Below are 14,687 nucleotides of genomic sequence, written 5' to 3' on the forward strand. Positions count from 1 at the left end.
AGAATAGTAGTGAATAGTGTTTTATCGCAGACAAGACAAAATGACATGATAACTTTTCTAATATTTCATATAAAGATTTATATAAATTACATCTTCTTTGTGCTTCATCTATAATATCGTTTTTTATATGTATCCAATACTCAGGTTTCTTTCTGAGAGTTGCCTAATCATGTTTTTGTCTTTCTTTTCTAAGGAGCTGTTTGTTGTTTTTAATTGCTTTATAGGAGTCATTTATATTTTCTACATGTTAATTGTTTTATATGCTTAGGCTCTACTTTTTTATTTTATCTTTAATTATAGTGTCTTTTGATATTAAGAAAAAAAATTGTGTTAATATTGTCAAATTCATAAATTTCATTCTGAATGCTTTTTATATGTTTTGTCTTAAGAAATTATACTTACTCTCTGATAAGAAATAAGAAATTTATTTTGAAGGTTTTGCAAAACCAGAAAGTCTCTGTTGGTAGCACAGTGCAGTTTTAACTCAATTTTTTCTCTCATTACTAATGAGTTAAGCACCCCCACCTCTCCACCTGAGATGGATATTTGTTATTTAAACTCTGTGGGTTACCTCTTGCAACTATTAGCTAGTTTATGCTGGTTTATCTGTCTTTTTATTGTTTTTAGCATTCTTTGTACATTTTGATAAGAGCTCTATGTCAACTACTGAATATATGGTATAAATATCTTCTGCAAGGTCAAAGATTACTTTCTTTTTCTGTACATTCTTTTGGACTTTCTGTGTAGAAAACCATGAACATTGAAGCAAAAGGGTATTTGAGCAATAATTTTTCATTTCATTGGATCAAATTATAATTTTTCTTAATGAGAAATTCTTCTCAAACCTGAAGTCAAAAGATGTTGTCCCACATTATCTTCTACACATTTTACAATTTTACCCATCACATTTTTAATCCAGTTGACATTGATTTTTTGCATATGGCATTAAATACAATTTTATGTTCCTCATAGGTGTAAATAATCATCTCATTTATTGAATAGTTACTTTTCTAACTTGTGTTCAATAGTTACTTTGCCATAAATCTAGTTTTTATATGGATGTAATTTTTTTGGTGTGTTTCTGGGCTGTCTTGTAAGCTGCTAAGTCTATTCCGCTAGCTCTACTGAAGCCTCATGGAGTTTACTGTTAGAATTTACAGGAAGTGTTGTTATCTGGTCAGGAGGATATGTCTACCTGCATATTTGTGCAGGGGATATACAGTTTGCCTTATAATTCTTAATATTCATACATGTATTTACATATATACATTCCTGTGTGTTTGTGCATGTGCACATGTATATATTTAGAATCAGCTTGTCCAATGCCATCAAATACTGTTGATTAACTCATTGGGACTATACTAAAATATTGGGGGAAATTATCAATCTTATGTTAAGGTCTTCCAAGGTATGATCATATTATAATCCACAAATATTTAAAATTTATTTGTTTCGATTATGTTTAATAATTCATCTGTTAAGAGCTTATACAACTTTTGTTAAATTCTTCTTAATTCAGAGTAAGTCAAAGTGACTCTCTAATTAATCTTATTACATTTTCTGTACATTCTTTCGGACTTTCTGTGTAGAAAACCATGAACATTGAAGCATAAGGGTTTTGTTTCTTTTTTGGCCCCAAACAATATGCTTTTCAGAGATTGTGTTTGCCCCTCTGTTTTAGTCAGCTTTATGTTGCTGTTCCCAAAAGACCTGACAAGAGTGATTAAAGGAGGAAAAGTTTCTTTTGGATCACGGTTTCAGAGGCCTCAGTCCATACACAGCCAACCCTCTTGCTCTGGGCTAAGGAGCTCTAGCACCTAATGGTGGAAGGGTGTGGCAAAGGAAGGCCTGCTCAGCACAGAGCAACACAGAAGTAGAAAGAGAGGTCTGCTCACTAGGAACAAAATATAAACCCTAAAGGCACACCCAGAGTGACATCCTTCAGCCACTCTCCACTTGTCCCTACCTGTGAGTAGTAAGGGTTTTCAAAGCTTCTGAATAATTTATTTAAATGTGGTAAAAAGACAATTCACCTAGAAATCTGGTGTAAGTCTTCTAAATCTTACCATGAACTAATCAGTTATGAAATATTTTACAGTAAAATTGAGCATCTTTGATCCTGACTCAATCAAGATTAGGACTAAGGAGATAGCTCTGTGGTAGAGTGCCCCTGGGCTCAGCCTTCAGCATTGCAAACACAAAACAAAGAAAACAAAATGAAACAACAACAACAATGAATAATGGACAATAGTCTCAGTTGGTAGCTCAACTTTTATCAAGTTATTAATTCATGTATTTATATTTTAATTTGCTAGAGCATTTAAAATGAAGTGGTAAGTCATTTATACTTAGGTAAGTCTACAAGCATAGAATCCTTTGATTGTGTTTGCTGAAGATGGACTATTGATGGCACAAAATTCAGAATTCTCTAAACACCCTAATTCTCTTCATGTCAAAGGACAAGTGACATCCCAATAATTATTATAGACCTTGGAATTGCTCATTATTTCCTAAAAATATGTATATGAAAAGAAAATGAAGAAAGCTTAGGTTGACTATTCTAGTTTTTAATTTTTAGAATAGAGGAAGTGATATTACCTATGTAGTTTTTTTTCTAAGATGTTGGTTCTACTAAAATATTAGGGTTAACATTCAATGTGAAAATAACGTATTTTTCTTGTTTTCTTTATGTGTGATTTTTTGATTTTTTTTAGCTATAAATGTATAAATACTTTTACTTTGTTTATTTGTTTTTACATGGTGCTGAGGATCAAACCCAAGGCCCTGCATGTGCTAGGCAAGCACTTTACCACTGAGCCACAACCTCAGCCCTTTATGTATGATTTTAAAATTTATTAATTATTTAGTTTATTAAAGCATGAATATAATTAAGAAGTGGAGAGCCCTTTTACATTAAAATAGGAAGAGAAATAAATCCTATTAAAGCACAAGCTACTCGAGACCAATATAACCACGAAAGAATTCTATCTCATTTTCAATCTTGATATAGTTTATTCTAAATGTATTTATTTGTGACACATAATTTATATTTGATATATATTTCACCTTGAAGAAATGTGTTTTCCACCTAATTTCCAATTACTTTTCCATTATCACTTTTTCTTTATTAAAATTTAAAACTTATTTTTAATTGCTGAGTGATAATTATGTATGCGTGTTACAATGTGGTGGTTTGATCTATATATGCATTGTAGAAATATTCAGTCAATTATTTGACATATATCTATCTATATCCATCAATTCACCAACTTACTTTTTGAGGTGAAAAAATCTATTTGAAAATGTTAATATGCAATATATTTTTTATTAACAATGGTCACCATGTAGTATAATAGATCATTAAAATTATGTCTCCAGTCAAATTAAAACTTTGTGCCTTTATCTTCCCTTTCTTTTCCCATTCCTCCCTTGACCCAAGTCTCTGGTAGCAATCTTCTACTCTATTTCTACAAGACTAACTATTTTAGATGTCACATATTAATGACATCATATGGTATTTGGCTTTCTGTGAGTTGCTTATTTCACTTAACATGATGTTAAGTGAAAATTTTGTGCCATCAGTAGTCCATCTTCGGCAAACACAATCAAAAGTGCCATCTACTTTGTGACAAATCATAGAATTTTCTGATTTTGAAAGGCTGTATAGTATTCTATCTCTTTTTAACTTTATTTTTTATAGATAAAAAATTTATTTTGATTCATAGTTTTGAGGTTCCAGTCCATGATCAAATTGGTCATATTGGAAACACTGATCCCCTTTGGAAACTTTTAGAAGTATATAAGAGGACATGATTTAGCATCCAAGATAAATGCCTGACACATTTTTTTTAAATATGAAAAGTAAAAATAGACTTTTAAATGACTTCTTTGTAGAATCCTTGGCAATTATGCTCCAGTCTCAAATGAACAGTTTGATGATTTTTGTTTTTATTTTAAAGAACCATCTAAAACTATGTTCTTGTTTTACTAGAGCAATTAATATTGACTAGACTTATAATAACCATTTCAATAATTTAAAATTGATACCTGAGGTTAATGGCCAAATTTCTGTTAAGGTTAAACAAATAAATATACTTGGAAACAGAAACTTAGTATGTTTTGCATATAAAGTTAAAATATAAAATATTTCCATGCTTTTATTATTGCTTTCATTCCTGTTCTTTTTCATTTACTGATAATTTCTTATGCATTATAATTCATGGACAATTTTAAGGAAACAAATTTGATTGAGATAAAGTCTTTTACTTTCAAGAATCCTAAGTTTCTGGAAAGAGTTTAAAGAAAATTGTAATGCAATATTACAAATCCTATACTTAGGAACCTGAGGAAGTTGGGAAGAAAGAGTTAGAGCTCAAAGATGTAGAAAATGTTTCACAGAAAAAAATATAAATAATCTAGAATCAGTCCCTGAAGTCTGAACAGAGATTATGTGTTCATTAATTTGCCCTCCTCTTCAGGCAGATGTGAGCTCTTCTCTGTTCTATTCTGAAATTTGGCTTGGCTTATATAGACAATTGCTTTCCCAGAGCATTTAAAATGAGACACAGTCAACTTCAAGTTTTGGAAAATTGTTTGGCAGTAGTATGTTATTTTTTGGCAGATAATATAAGTGATATCAAAACTGTGAAATTAAGTGCACTAATAAACTGAACAAGAAAAGGCATCTCAGAATGCTTCCTCAGTTTCTGACGTGGGCATTGGGACATGCATGTGCCATAAATCAGACTTCAGTAAAAATCAGAATAACTAAAGCTTTGAAGAAGAACCTTGAAATATCAATCTTTATCAATACTTATTAATTAGTTAACACTGACAAGACACTGTGCCACATCAAAAATAGAGTAGCATATAAACAATGTCTTTTGCCGGGGTCCTGCCCTAGCGGGGTCCAGGGAGTCCTGAAGGATGAGTGGCGTCGGCGAAAAGATGAGACAGGAGTCATTCTGTTGGAGCAATCTCCAGAGAGAGAGCTAATGCAGCTTTCTCTGGGTCATCTTTTATTACAATTTTTCTCATCGTTATAGATTCAGAATACGTCATTGATTATATAATTTTAAACTTTGCCAAGACATGACATTTCCTTAACCATGATTGGGGGTACAAGAAATGTAACATTAATTTACATTTTCTAGGATATGACCTTCAGTTATGTAATTATTAAAAGTACAGAATCATTAATAAAATACGTCACTAATTTACATTTTTCAGATTTTCCCAAGATTTTCTATTTTTCCCAAGATATGTTATTTTCTTATTAACTAATGCCAAACTACGTAACCAGACTCTAAGTCTCCTAACCAATCATTAACCTAAAGTACACTTGTATTTTATTTCTAATCTAAAATTCCCATCTAAAAAAGTCCCTTTAAATCTTATATTTAAAATATCCTAAAGTTTATAAATCATTCTTAAAACATATCAGAAACCTATACAACTAAAAACTTAAGAATTTCTAAACTTAAGAATCTAAATAAAATAATATTTCTAACATTATTCTAAAACTGTGTCTTATAAAGCTATTTTAATTAATTCCTAAATTTATTCTCATAAAACTGGTTGAGCTGCTTTCTCAAAGAGTTTCTTTGTTTCTCAGTCAAGGTGCACTAGTTCTCATATCTTTATAATCTTTCTCAATAAAAAGTAAGTTCTAAAAATCAATCCACTTTCCACCAATATTAACTATGCTCATCATATATCCCTATGTAAAGTAAGAAAGGGTTTAGAAAAAGAAAATAATATATCTTTATATGTTTTAACTTTCCTAAGTGTATAATATAACTTTCCTTAATCAAAAATGAAACTGCATGTGGTGAACTTTGTGAAATAAGCATACTGATTAGGTTTTCTAAGAGGCCGGAAATATGGGCTTGGGTTCTAGTTGATATAATCAATGTGATGCCTAAAATTCTCATGACCTTTCAAAGGATGATTGTTGTCAGTTATCAGGATTGTCCACAATGTACTGAGATAGAAGAACAGCCTTCTACTTTGTCCTTGATATGCTGAGGGGTAGTAGAACAGCCTCCAAGGCATGAACTACCTGTTATGTTCTAGCCATCTGAAATTTAATTTGTTTGGCATTTAACATACTCATGCCTCCTGTCAGAAACATAAGCATGAAAATGAAAAGTCCCAATTACATAAAAAAGGGTCTCCTGGTTTCAGTTTCCCACCAACCAGCATGGCTTTGCCAGCATTCATCCTCACTGTGACCCTGTCAAGACAGTGAGTGGGGGATTGCCTTCACCAGTCTTTTGTTTTTTGTTTGTTTGTTTGTTTGTTTTTTAAATTTAGCCTAAGAGGAGAAACATACATACTTAAAAATACAACTTTTCAGAAGAGATATAATCGATTCCAAATGAATGTTATCAATAGTAAAACCTTCATTTAGAGAATGAACAACTCTCATTTGCCTTAAGAGTTGGGAAATTTAGTAAAAATATTTCGTAGATGAGTATAAGAAAATAGGTCAAAACAGGTTGATAGGGTCAGAGTACTGAGGTTTTGAAAGCTGGACAGAATCAGTGTCTAAGAACATAAGTACAGCTTGCTTCATTTTTTATGGATTTTGTTTTGCTTTGTCTTGTTTTATTACTTTGTACTAGTGATTGAACTCAGGGGCACTCAACCACTGAGCCACATCCCAGCCCTATTTTGTATTTTATTTGGAGACAGGATCTCACTGAGTTGCCAAGCTCCTCACCATTACTGAGGCTCCATTTGAACTCACCATCCTCCTGTCTCAGCCTCCAGAGCCGCTGCAATTACAGGCATGTACCACGGAGTTCAGTGCTTGCTTTGTTTTTTATGTTTTTGTTTGTTTGTTTGTTTGTTTGTTTTTAAGTAATTTGTTAAGATTAGAGACCAGGTATTGTGATGCCTCTTCCATTGACATTCTTGCTCAGAATTGCTTCATCTATTCTGGGTCTCTTATTCTTATAAAAGAATTTTAGCCCTACTATTTCAAGTTCTTTGAAGAAGATCACTGGTATTTTGGTAGGGATTGCATTGAATCTGTATATTGCTTTTGGTAGTGAGACAGTTTTGGCAATATTCATTCTGCCAATCCAAGAACATGGGAGGTTTTCCACATTCTAATATCTTCTTCAAATTCTTTCTTCTATGTTCTGTAGTTTCTTTGCAAGGATCTTTCATCTCCTTGGTTAGATTAATTCCCAAGAATTATGTTTATTTATTTTCTGAGCCAGTGGGAATGGGATAGTTCTGATTTCTTTCTCAGAAGAATCACTGTTAGAATACAGGAAAGCTATTGGTTTATGAACATTGATCACATATACTTCTACTTTGCTGAATTTTCTTATTATTTCTAGAAGTCTTCTGATGGAGTTCTTCTGGGTCTTCTAGATATAGGATCATGTCATCAGCTAACAGAGATAATTGACTTCTTCATTTCCTATTTGTATTTCTTTAATTCCCTTCTCTTGCCTGATTGCTCTGGCTAGAATTTCAAAAACTATATTGAATAGAAGTGGTGAGAGTGAAGTTCCTGTTTTATTTTTGATTGTAGCAGAAATGCTTTTAGTGTTTCTCTGTTTATTATGATTGTGGGAAGCTATGACTTATTATGTTTATGATGATTGAGGGTTATTTACTCAGTACCGATCCACGGTGCATACCTATAATCCCAGCGGCTCTGGAGGCTAAGACAGGAGGATGGCGAGTTCAAAGCCAGCCTCAGCAATGGTGAGGCGCAACTCAGTTAGATCCTGTCTCTAAATAAATACAAAATAGGGCAGGGGATGTGGCTCAGTGGTTGAGTGCTTATGTACTTAGGTCTCCCCTTGGGAAGGATCCCAACCGTCCAAGGCCTGAGATCTCTATCCCTGCTCTACTCATGGGACAGCTCTCATAGCTCCAGAGTTGGGCATAACTGATTGGGAACTGGACAGCCCACCTCTTACTTATTTGGCAAAGAACATTCCATGAAAAACCTTTGATGTTTCTCCATATAAATAAAGCAAGTGTGGGCTCCCTCTCTCTCTCTTTTTCTGGTGTGGAAGCTTGATCCCTAAGATTGGAGAGTGGTCCATCCCCCTCCCCACTCTAAAATTACTTCCTGTGTCCTGTGGTTTCTTCCATGTTTTCTCTTTATTAGCTTTTATTCTACAGCCAGAACATTTCATGCAGAGGAACCCAAATTTCATTGCTTGCTTGGCACACGTGTGAGATATGATGTTGGTTTTGAATTTGTCATATATAGCCTTTACAATGATTATGTAATTTCCTTTCATTTGTAGGTTCTCCAGCATTATTAACATAAATGGGTGCTGGATTTTCTCCAAAGCTTTTTGTGAATCTTTTGAGATAATCATCTGATTGTTTTTCATTATTCTGTTTAGGTAATGAATTATATATATGTTGAACCAGCCTTGTATTCCTGGCATGAAACACAGTTGATCATAATGTATCATCTTCTCTATGTGTTTTTGGATGCAGTTTGCTAATATTTCATTAAGGATTTTTGTATCTATGTTCATCAGGGCTATTGGTCTGCAGCTTTCTTTCCTTCATGTGTCTTTGACTGGTTTTGGTATCACGGTTACATTGGCTTCAATAAATGTGTTTGGGAGGGTTTCCTGTCTTTTAATTTTATGGAATACTTTGAAAAAAGGCTGGTGTTTGTTCTTCTTTAAATATCTGATATAACTCAAAAGAGAGTTCTTCTGTTAATTGACTTTTCTTTGTTATATTTCCTTGGTTTAAAATGGTCTGTTTACATTTTCTGTATCCTCATGGTTCAATTTGAGCAGGTCACATGTGTCTGGAAATTTGTCAATGTCTTCTAGATTTTCTAGTTTATTGGATTATGAATTTTCAGAATAGTTTCTAAGGATTCTCCAGATTTCAGAAATGTCTGTGGTTATTTCCCTTTTCTCATCTCTAACTGTGTTTACTTGGGTCTTTTCTCTCTCTTTTCATTAGTTTGGCAAAGTGTTTATCAATCTTATTTACTTTTTTGAAGAATAAATTTTTTGTTGCATTGATCCTTTGTATTTTTTATTCTCAATTTCATTAATTTTGGCTCTGATTTTAATTATTTTCTGTCTTCTAATGATTTTATAATTAGTTTATTCTTCCTTTTGTAATGCCTTGAGATGGAGCATAAGCTTACTTACTTATTTAGGTTCTATTTTTCTATGTAGGCATGCAAAACTACTTATTTTTCTCTTAAAACTGCTTTCATATGGTCCCGGAAATTTTGATATGTTGTATCTCCGTTCCCACTTTTTTCTAAAATTTTCCTGATTTCTTCTCACATTTCTTCTACAATTCATTATTCATTTAAAAGAGAACTGTTCAGTCTCCATGTGTTTATATGGTTTCTAATATTTTTGTTGCTGTTGATTTCTTGTTTCATTCCATTATGATCTGACAAAATGCATGGAATTATATCTCTCTTTATTTTGTATTTTCTAAAACTTATATTGTGACTTTGAATATGCTCTATTTTGGAAAAATTTCCATGAGCTGCTGAGATGAGAGTAAATTCAGCTGTTTGGGAGATAAAAAAATTTTTGTAGTAATTTGTTACATCCATTTGATTCATAGAGTTATTTAAGTCAGAGGTATATTTATTTAATTTATATTTATATGGATTGTCTATTGGTGATAAGGGTGTGTTGAAACCACCTAGTATCATTTTATTGGAGTCTAAGATTTAATGTCAAGAAGTATTTTTTCAATGTAATTAGATACACTGACATTTGGGGAATATATATTTCTATCATTATATCTTCTTGTTGGATTGTTCTGTTTAGCAGTATGCAGTAGCCTTTGTATATTCTGATAAAATTTTGCTTGAAATATGCTTTGTCAAACATGAGAATAGCTACTCTTAATTTTTTTGGACTCTATTTACACTGAGTATTTTTTTCTAAACTTTTACTTTCAGTCTTTGGGTGTCTCTGCCTATGAGATGTGGTTGCAAACAGCATATAGTTGGATTGTGTTTTAAAATACATTATTCCAAAGAAATCAGATCCTAGGCTGGCATGGTGAAGATTGGGGGCTATTTTTTCTTCTACTAGGTGTAGGGTCTCTGTTATAGTGCCTAAGTCTTTGATCCACTTTGAGTTGATTTTTGTGCATGGTGAGAGATAGAGGTTCAATTTCATTTTGCTACATATGGATTTCCAGTTTTGCCAGCATCATTTGTTAAATAGGCTATCTTTTCTCCAGTGAATGTTTTGGGCACCTTTGTCTAGTATGACATAACCATATTTATTTGGGTTTGTCTCTAAGTCCTCTATTCTGTATCTTTAGTCTGCATGTCTATTTTGGTGCCAATACCATGCTGTTTTTATTATTATAGCTCTGTAGTATAGTTTAAGTTCTGGCATTGTGATGTCTCCTGCTTCACTTTTCTTGCCAAGGATTGCTTTAGCTATTCTGGGTCTCCTGTTTTTCCAAATAAATTTCATGGTTTCTGCTTCTATTTCTATGAAGAATATCATTAGGATTTTAATAGGAATTGCATTAAATCTGTATAATTCTTTCAGTACTATGGTCATTTTGACAATATTAATTCTGCCTATCTGGGAGCATGGGAGATCTTTCAATCCTCTGAAATTTTCTTCAATTTCTTTCCTTAGTGTTCTGTAGTTTTCACTGGAGAGGTCTTTCATCTCTTTTGTTAGATTGATTTCCAGGTATTTTTTTTTTTTGAGGCTATTGTGAATGGAGTCGTTTTCCTAATTTCTCTTTCAGTGGATTCATCACTGATGTATAGGAATGCTTTTGATTTATGGGGTTGATTTTATATCCTGCTACTTTGCTGAATTCATTTATTAGTTCTACAAGTGTTCTGGTGGAATTTTTTGGATATTCTAGATATAGAATCATGTCATCAGCAAATAGTGATAGTTTGAGTTCTTTACCTATTTGTAGCCCTTTAATTTCTTTCTTTTGTCTAATTGCTCTGGTTAGAGTTTCAAGGTTGATGTTGAATAGAAGTTGTGAAAGAGTACATCCTTGTCTTGTTTCAGTTTTTAGCAGGAATGCTTTCATTTTTTCTCCATTTAGAATGATGCTGGTTTTCAGTTTAGCATCTATAGCTTTTAAAATATTGAGGTATGTTCCTATTATCCTTAGTGTTTTTTTGTTTGTTTGTTTGTTTGTTTTGAACATGAAGGTGTGCTGTATTTTGTCAAATGCTTTTCCTGCATCTATTGAGATGATGGTATAATTCTTGTTTTTAAGACTATTAATATGATGTATTATGATTATTGATTTACGTATGTTGAACCAACCCTGCATCCCTGGGATGAATCCCACTTCATCATGGTGCACTATATTTTTAATATGGTTTTGTATGCAATATGCCAGAATTTCATTTAGAAACACATCAGCCTAGGATCTGAATTATTTAACAAAACTCCTAAAGCACAAGAAGTAAAATCAAGAATTAATAAATGGAATGGATTCAAATTAAAAAGCTTTTTCTCAGCAAAGAAAACAATAAAGTGAGGAGACAGCCTATAGATTGTGAGAAAATCATCACCCCATACACCTCCAATAAAGCATTAAACTCTAGGATATATAAAGAACTCAAAAACTTAACATTGTAAAACAAATAACCAAATCAATAAATGGGCTAAGGAACTGAACAACACTTCACAGAAGAGAAATATAATTGATCAATAAATATATGAAAAAGTATTCAACATTTATAGCAATTAGAGAAATGCAAATCAAAACTACTCTAAGATTTCATCTCACTCCTGTCAGAATGGCAATCTTGGTGAAAAAGATACACTTATACATTGCTGGTGGGACTGCAAACTGGTACAACCACTATGGAAAGCAGTGTGGAGATTCCTCAGAAAATTGGGAATGGAACCACCATTTGACCCAGCTATTCCACTCCTTGGTTTATACCAAAGGACTTAAAATCAGCATACTATAGTAATGCATGCATCCACATCATGTTGATAGCAGCTCTGTTCATAATAGCTAGACTATGGAACCAACCTAGGTGCCCCTCAATAGATGAATGGATAAGGAAAATGTGGATATATACTCAATGGAATATTAGTTCAGCTTTAAAGAAGAGTAAAATCATGGCATATATAAATTATTAGCACATATAGCTTTGGGGAATATCATGCTAAGCAAAATAAGCCAATCCTACAAAACCAAAGGCCAACGTTTCTCTAATATGTGGATACTAATTCATAATAAGACGGGAGACACTAGGGAAGAATAGCATTACCATAGATGAGGTAGAGGGAAGTGATGGGAGAGAAGGAGAGGGGATGTGGGGATAGGGAAAATAGTAGAATGAAACAGACATTATTGTATGTATATATGTGAGTGCATGACCAATAAGATTCTGCAACATGTTCATCCAGAAAAATGAGAAATTATATCCCATCTATGTATGATATATCAAAGTGCATAAATGCATTCTACTGTCATGTATAACTAATTAAAACAAATAAAAATTTAAAAATACATTATCCTAATCTATAACTTATAATTGGGAAGTTGAGACCATTTCTATTCAAAGTCATCATGGATATGTGACATCATGCAACAAAGAAAGCTTTTTCTCCTTGGTATTCATACAAAGGATCCTCAAGGATCAAATAAATCTCTTTGTACCTATTTCAGTCACACTGGTCAGGCTCTCTGAAGCCCATGATAGGTGACTGCTGGGAGGGTGGCAACTTCCTTTATGAGTTGCTGATCTTTTTTTTGTGCTCCCCATGGTACAGCACTTACAAATGGTTCTCCACTGGCACCAATTCACATTGAAATATCTGTTGAGAAATTTTTATTTTTATTTTTTTAACTCAACAACCTCCCTCTCTGGCTCTGGGCCCATGAAGATCAGCCTCCCTCTATATTCCATAGATTCCTGCAAATCCATTTTTTTTCCCCACTATTCTTTGCTCCCACCAGCCAAGCTGGCACATCTCTATCTCTATCCCCATATTCTTTCTTCCCTCCCTCCCTCCCTCTCTCGTTTCCTCCCTCCTTCCCTTCCCTTCCCTTCCCTCCCTCCCTTCCTTCCTTCCTTCCTTCCTTCCTTCCTTCCTTCTTTCTTTCCTACTGGGGATTGAATGCAGGGGTGCTTAACCACTGAGCCACATCCCCAGCCCTTTTTAACACTTTATTTACAGGGTCTTGCTGAGTTGCTCAGGGCCTCACTAATTTGCTGAGGCTGGCTTTGAACTCATGATTGCCTCTAACATATGGTTTCTTATATTATGTTTGAATTTTCAAACTTTCTGTTTCTCTATGTTTTCTTTTACTGTCAAGTACTGAATTTCAGGGAATTTTCTTAGTTATCCATCTCTTTGATGAGCAGTCTTCCTGCTTTTTAATTCTGTTGCTAAGGAGCTACTGGGAGGTAAACCTTTCCTATAATCTTCCATCTCCTGCTACCAATATCCTGTATTTTTATTGTCAATTCTAACAAACCTGACAGTAAAAATTTCCCATTCATGAGAGATTTATTTTTTACTGTTGATTGTCTTCAGCTGTTATAGTACAAATCTGGTTCAGGTGGCTTTTATTTTTCCTCATTGATATCCTTCAAGATTATCTTTGACAACTATTAATTTTTGTAAGTCTGGCATCAGCAGGGAGGGTGAGAACAACTTTTTTCGTCATCTAGATATCAGCATTTAGTTATTTATTTATGATGCTTTGTTCAGTTTTCAACTTAGCCCCATAAATGATGTGATTGTAGACTTAATTCCTTAGGAATATTTTAAAAATTATTAATACCTTTCTACATCGAAACTTAGAATCGAGACCTGTATAATTGTTTGATCTTCTTTGAAAACTTAAACTTTGACTATTTTCATTTTCCCCAATACAATCTATGCCCAGTTACTATGTATGCCAACCTGTGTTCAGAAATAAGTATTGTTGCCATCCTTTAATTATATTTCTGACTCATTGGGAATTTTTCATAATCATACAATAGTAGAAATTAGTTTTTGAACCTTGCACATGGATAAATAACCTATCTGGAAGTTATATTTCATTTTAAAATGTCAAAGTCTCTTTTTTTCAGATCTGCAAACTTATACCTTGGAATGTTCTTTCAAATGCCATCCCATCAAAAGCATGAAAGTAGAGATTTATCTCAAACTATTATTTTACATTTAAAGACTCATCTTAAGAAATTTACCACTTTTAGAGATAAAATATCCTACAAACTGGAAAGAGAAATGCTCTTACAGACATAATTCTTCTAAATTTGTGAAAACAACTAAAATGATAAACACTATGTGCCCTACACTACATGCTCCATTTTAAGGGGAAAAAGAAAAAAAGAAAAACCTAGTAAAACCCAGCAGAAGGTCCAAAAATGCCAATAACTTTTAGTTATAAGTTGAAATCTGTAATCTTAGGAATTTACTACAGCAGAGTCTTAATTTGTCCTAAGAGCCATAAAACAGATGAAATTCTGTTACAATCTTTGGGGAAAAAAAACCTTCCTCTGTGACTCAGGATCAAGGTCTTTTTGCTATTTTTTAAAAAGCTATCATCAGGTGGTTCTAATACATTTCCCAACACAGCCAATTATTATTTAAGAAACTCAAAATGTTAGCTGTACTTTCCTAGCTGCAATTTCATCCTTGATTACTGGAATTAATGTATTTTATGTGTTCCTTCACATTAAGCAATAA

General features: G+C 33.1%; 1 protein-coding gene across 1 annotated transcript in view; it reads left to right on the plus strand.

Annotated features, from left to right (window-relative positions):
• The window catches only part of LOC124079726 (zeta-sarcoglycan), a gene marked incomplete at its 5' end in the record, with an annotated part of 52,759 nt that overhangs the window by 17,664 nt on the left and 20,408 nt on the right, over positions 1 to 14,687 (plus strand). The window lies entirely within an intron of this gene.

Source organism: Marmota monax, unplaced genomic scaffold, assembly GCF_021218885.2.
Source record: "Marmota monax isolate L192 unplaced genomic scaffold, Marmota_monax_Labrador192_F-V1.1 WCK01_AAM20220418_F8-fsc01319, whole genome shotgun sequence".
Taxonomy (NCBI): Eukaryota; Metazoa; Chordata; class Mammalia; order Rodentia; family Sciuridae; genus Marmota; species Marmota monax.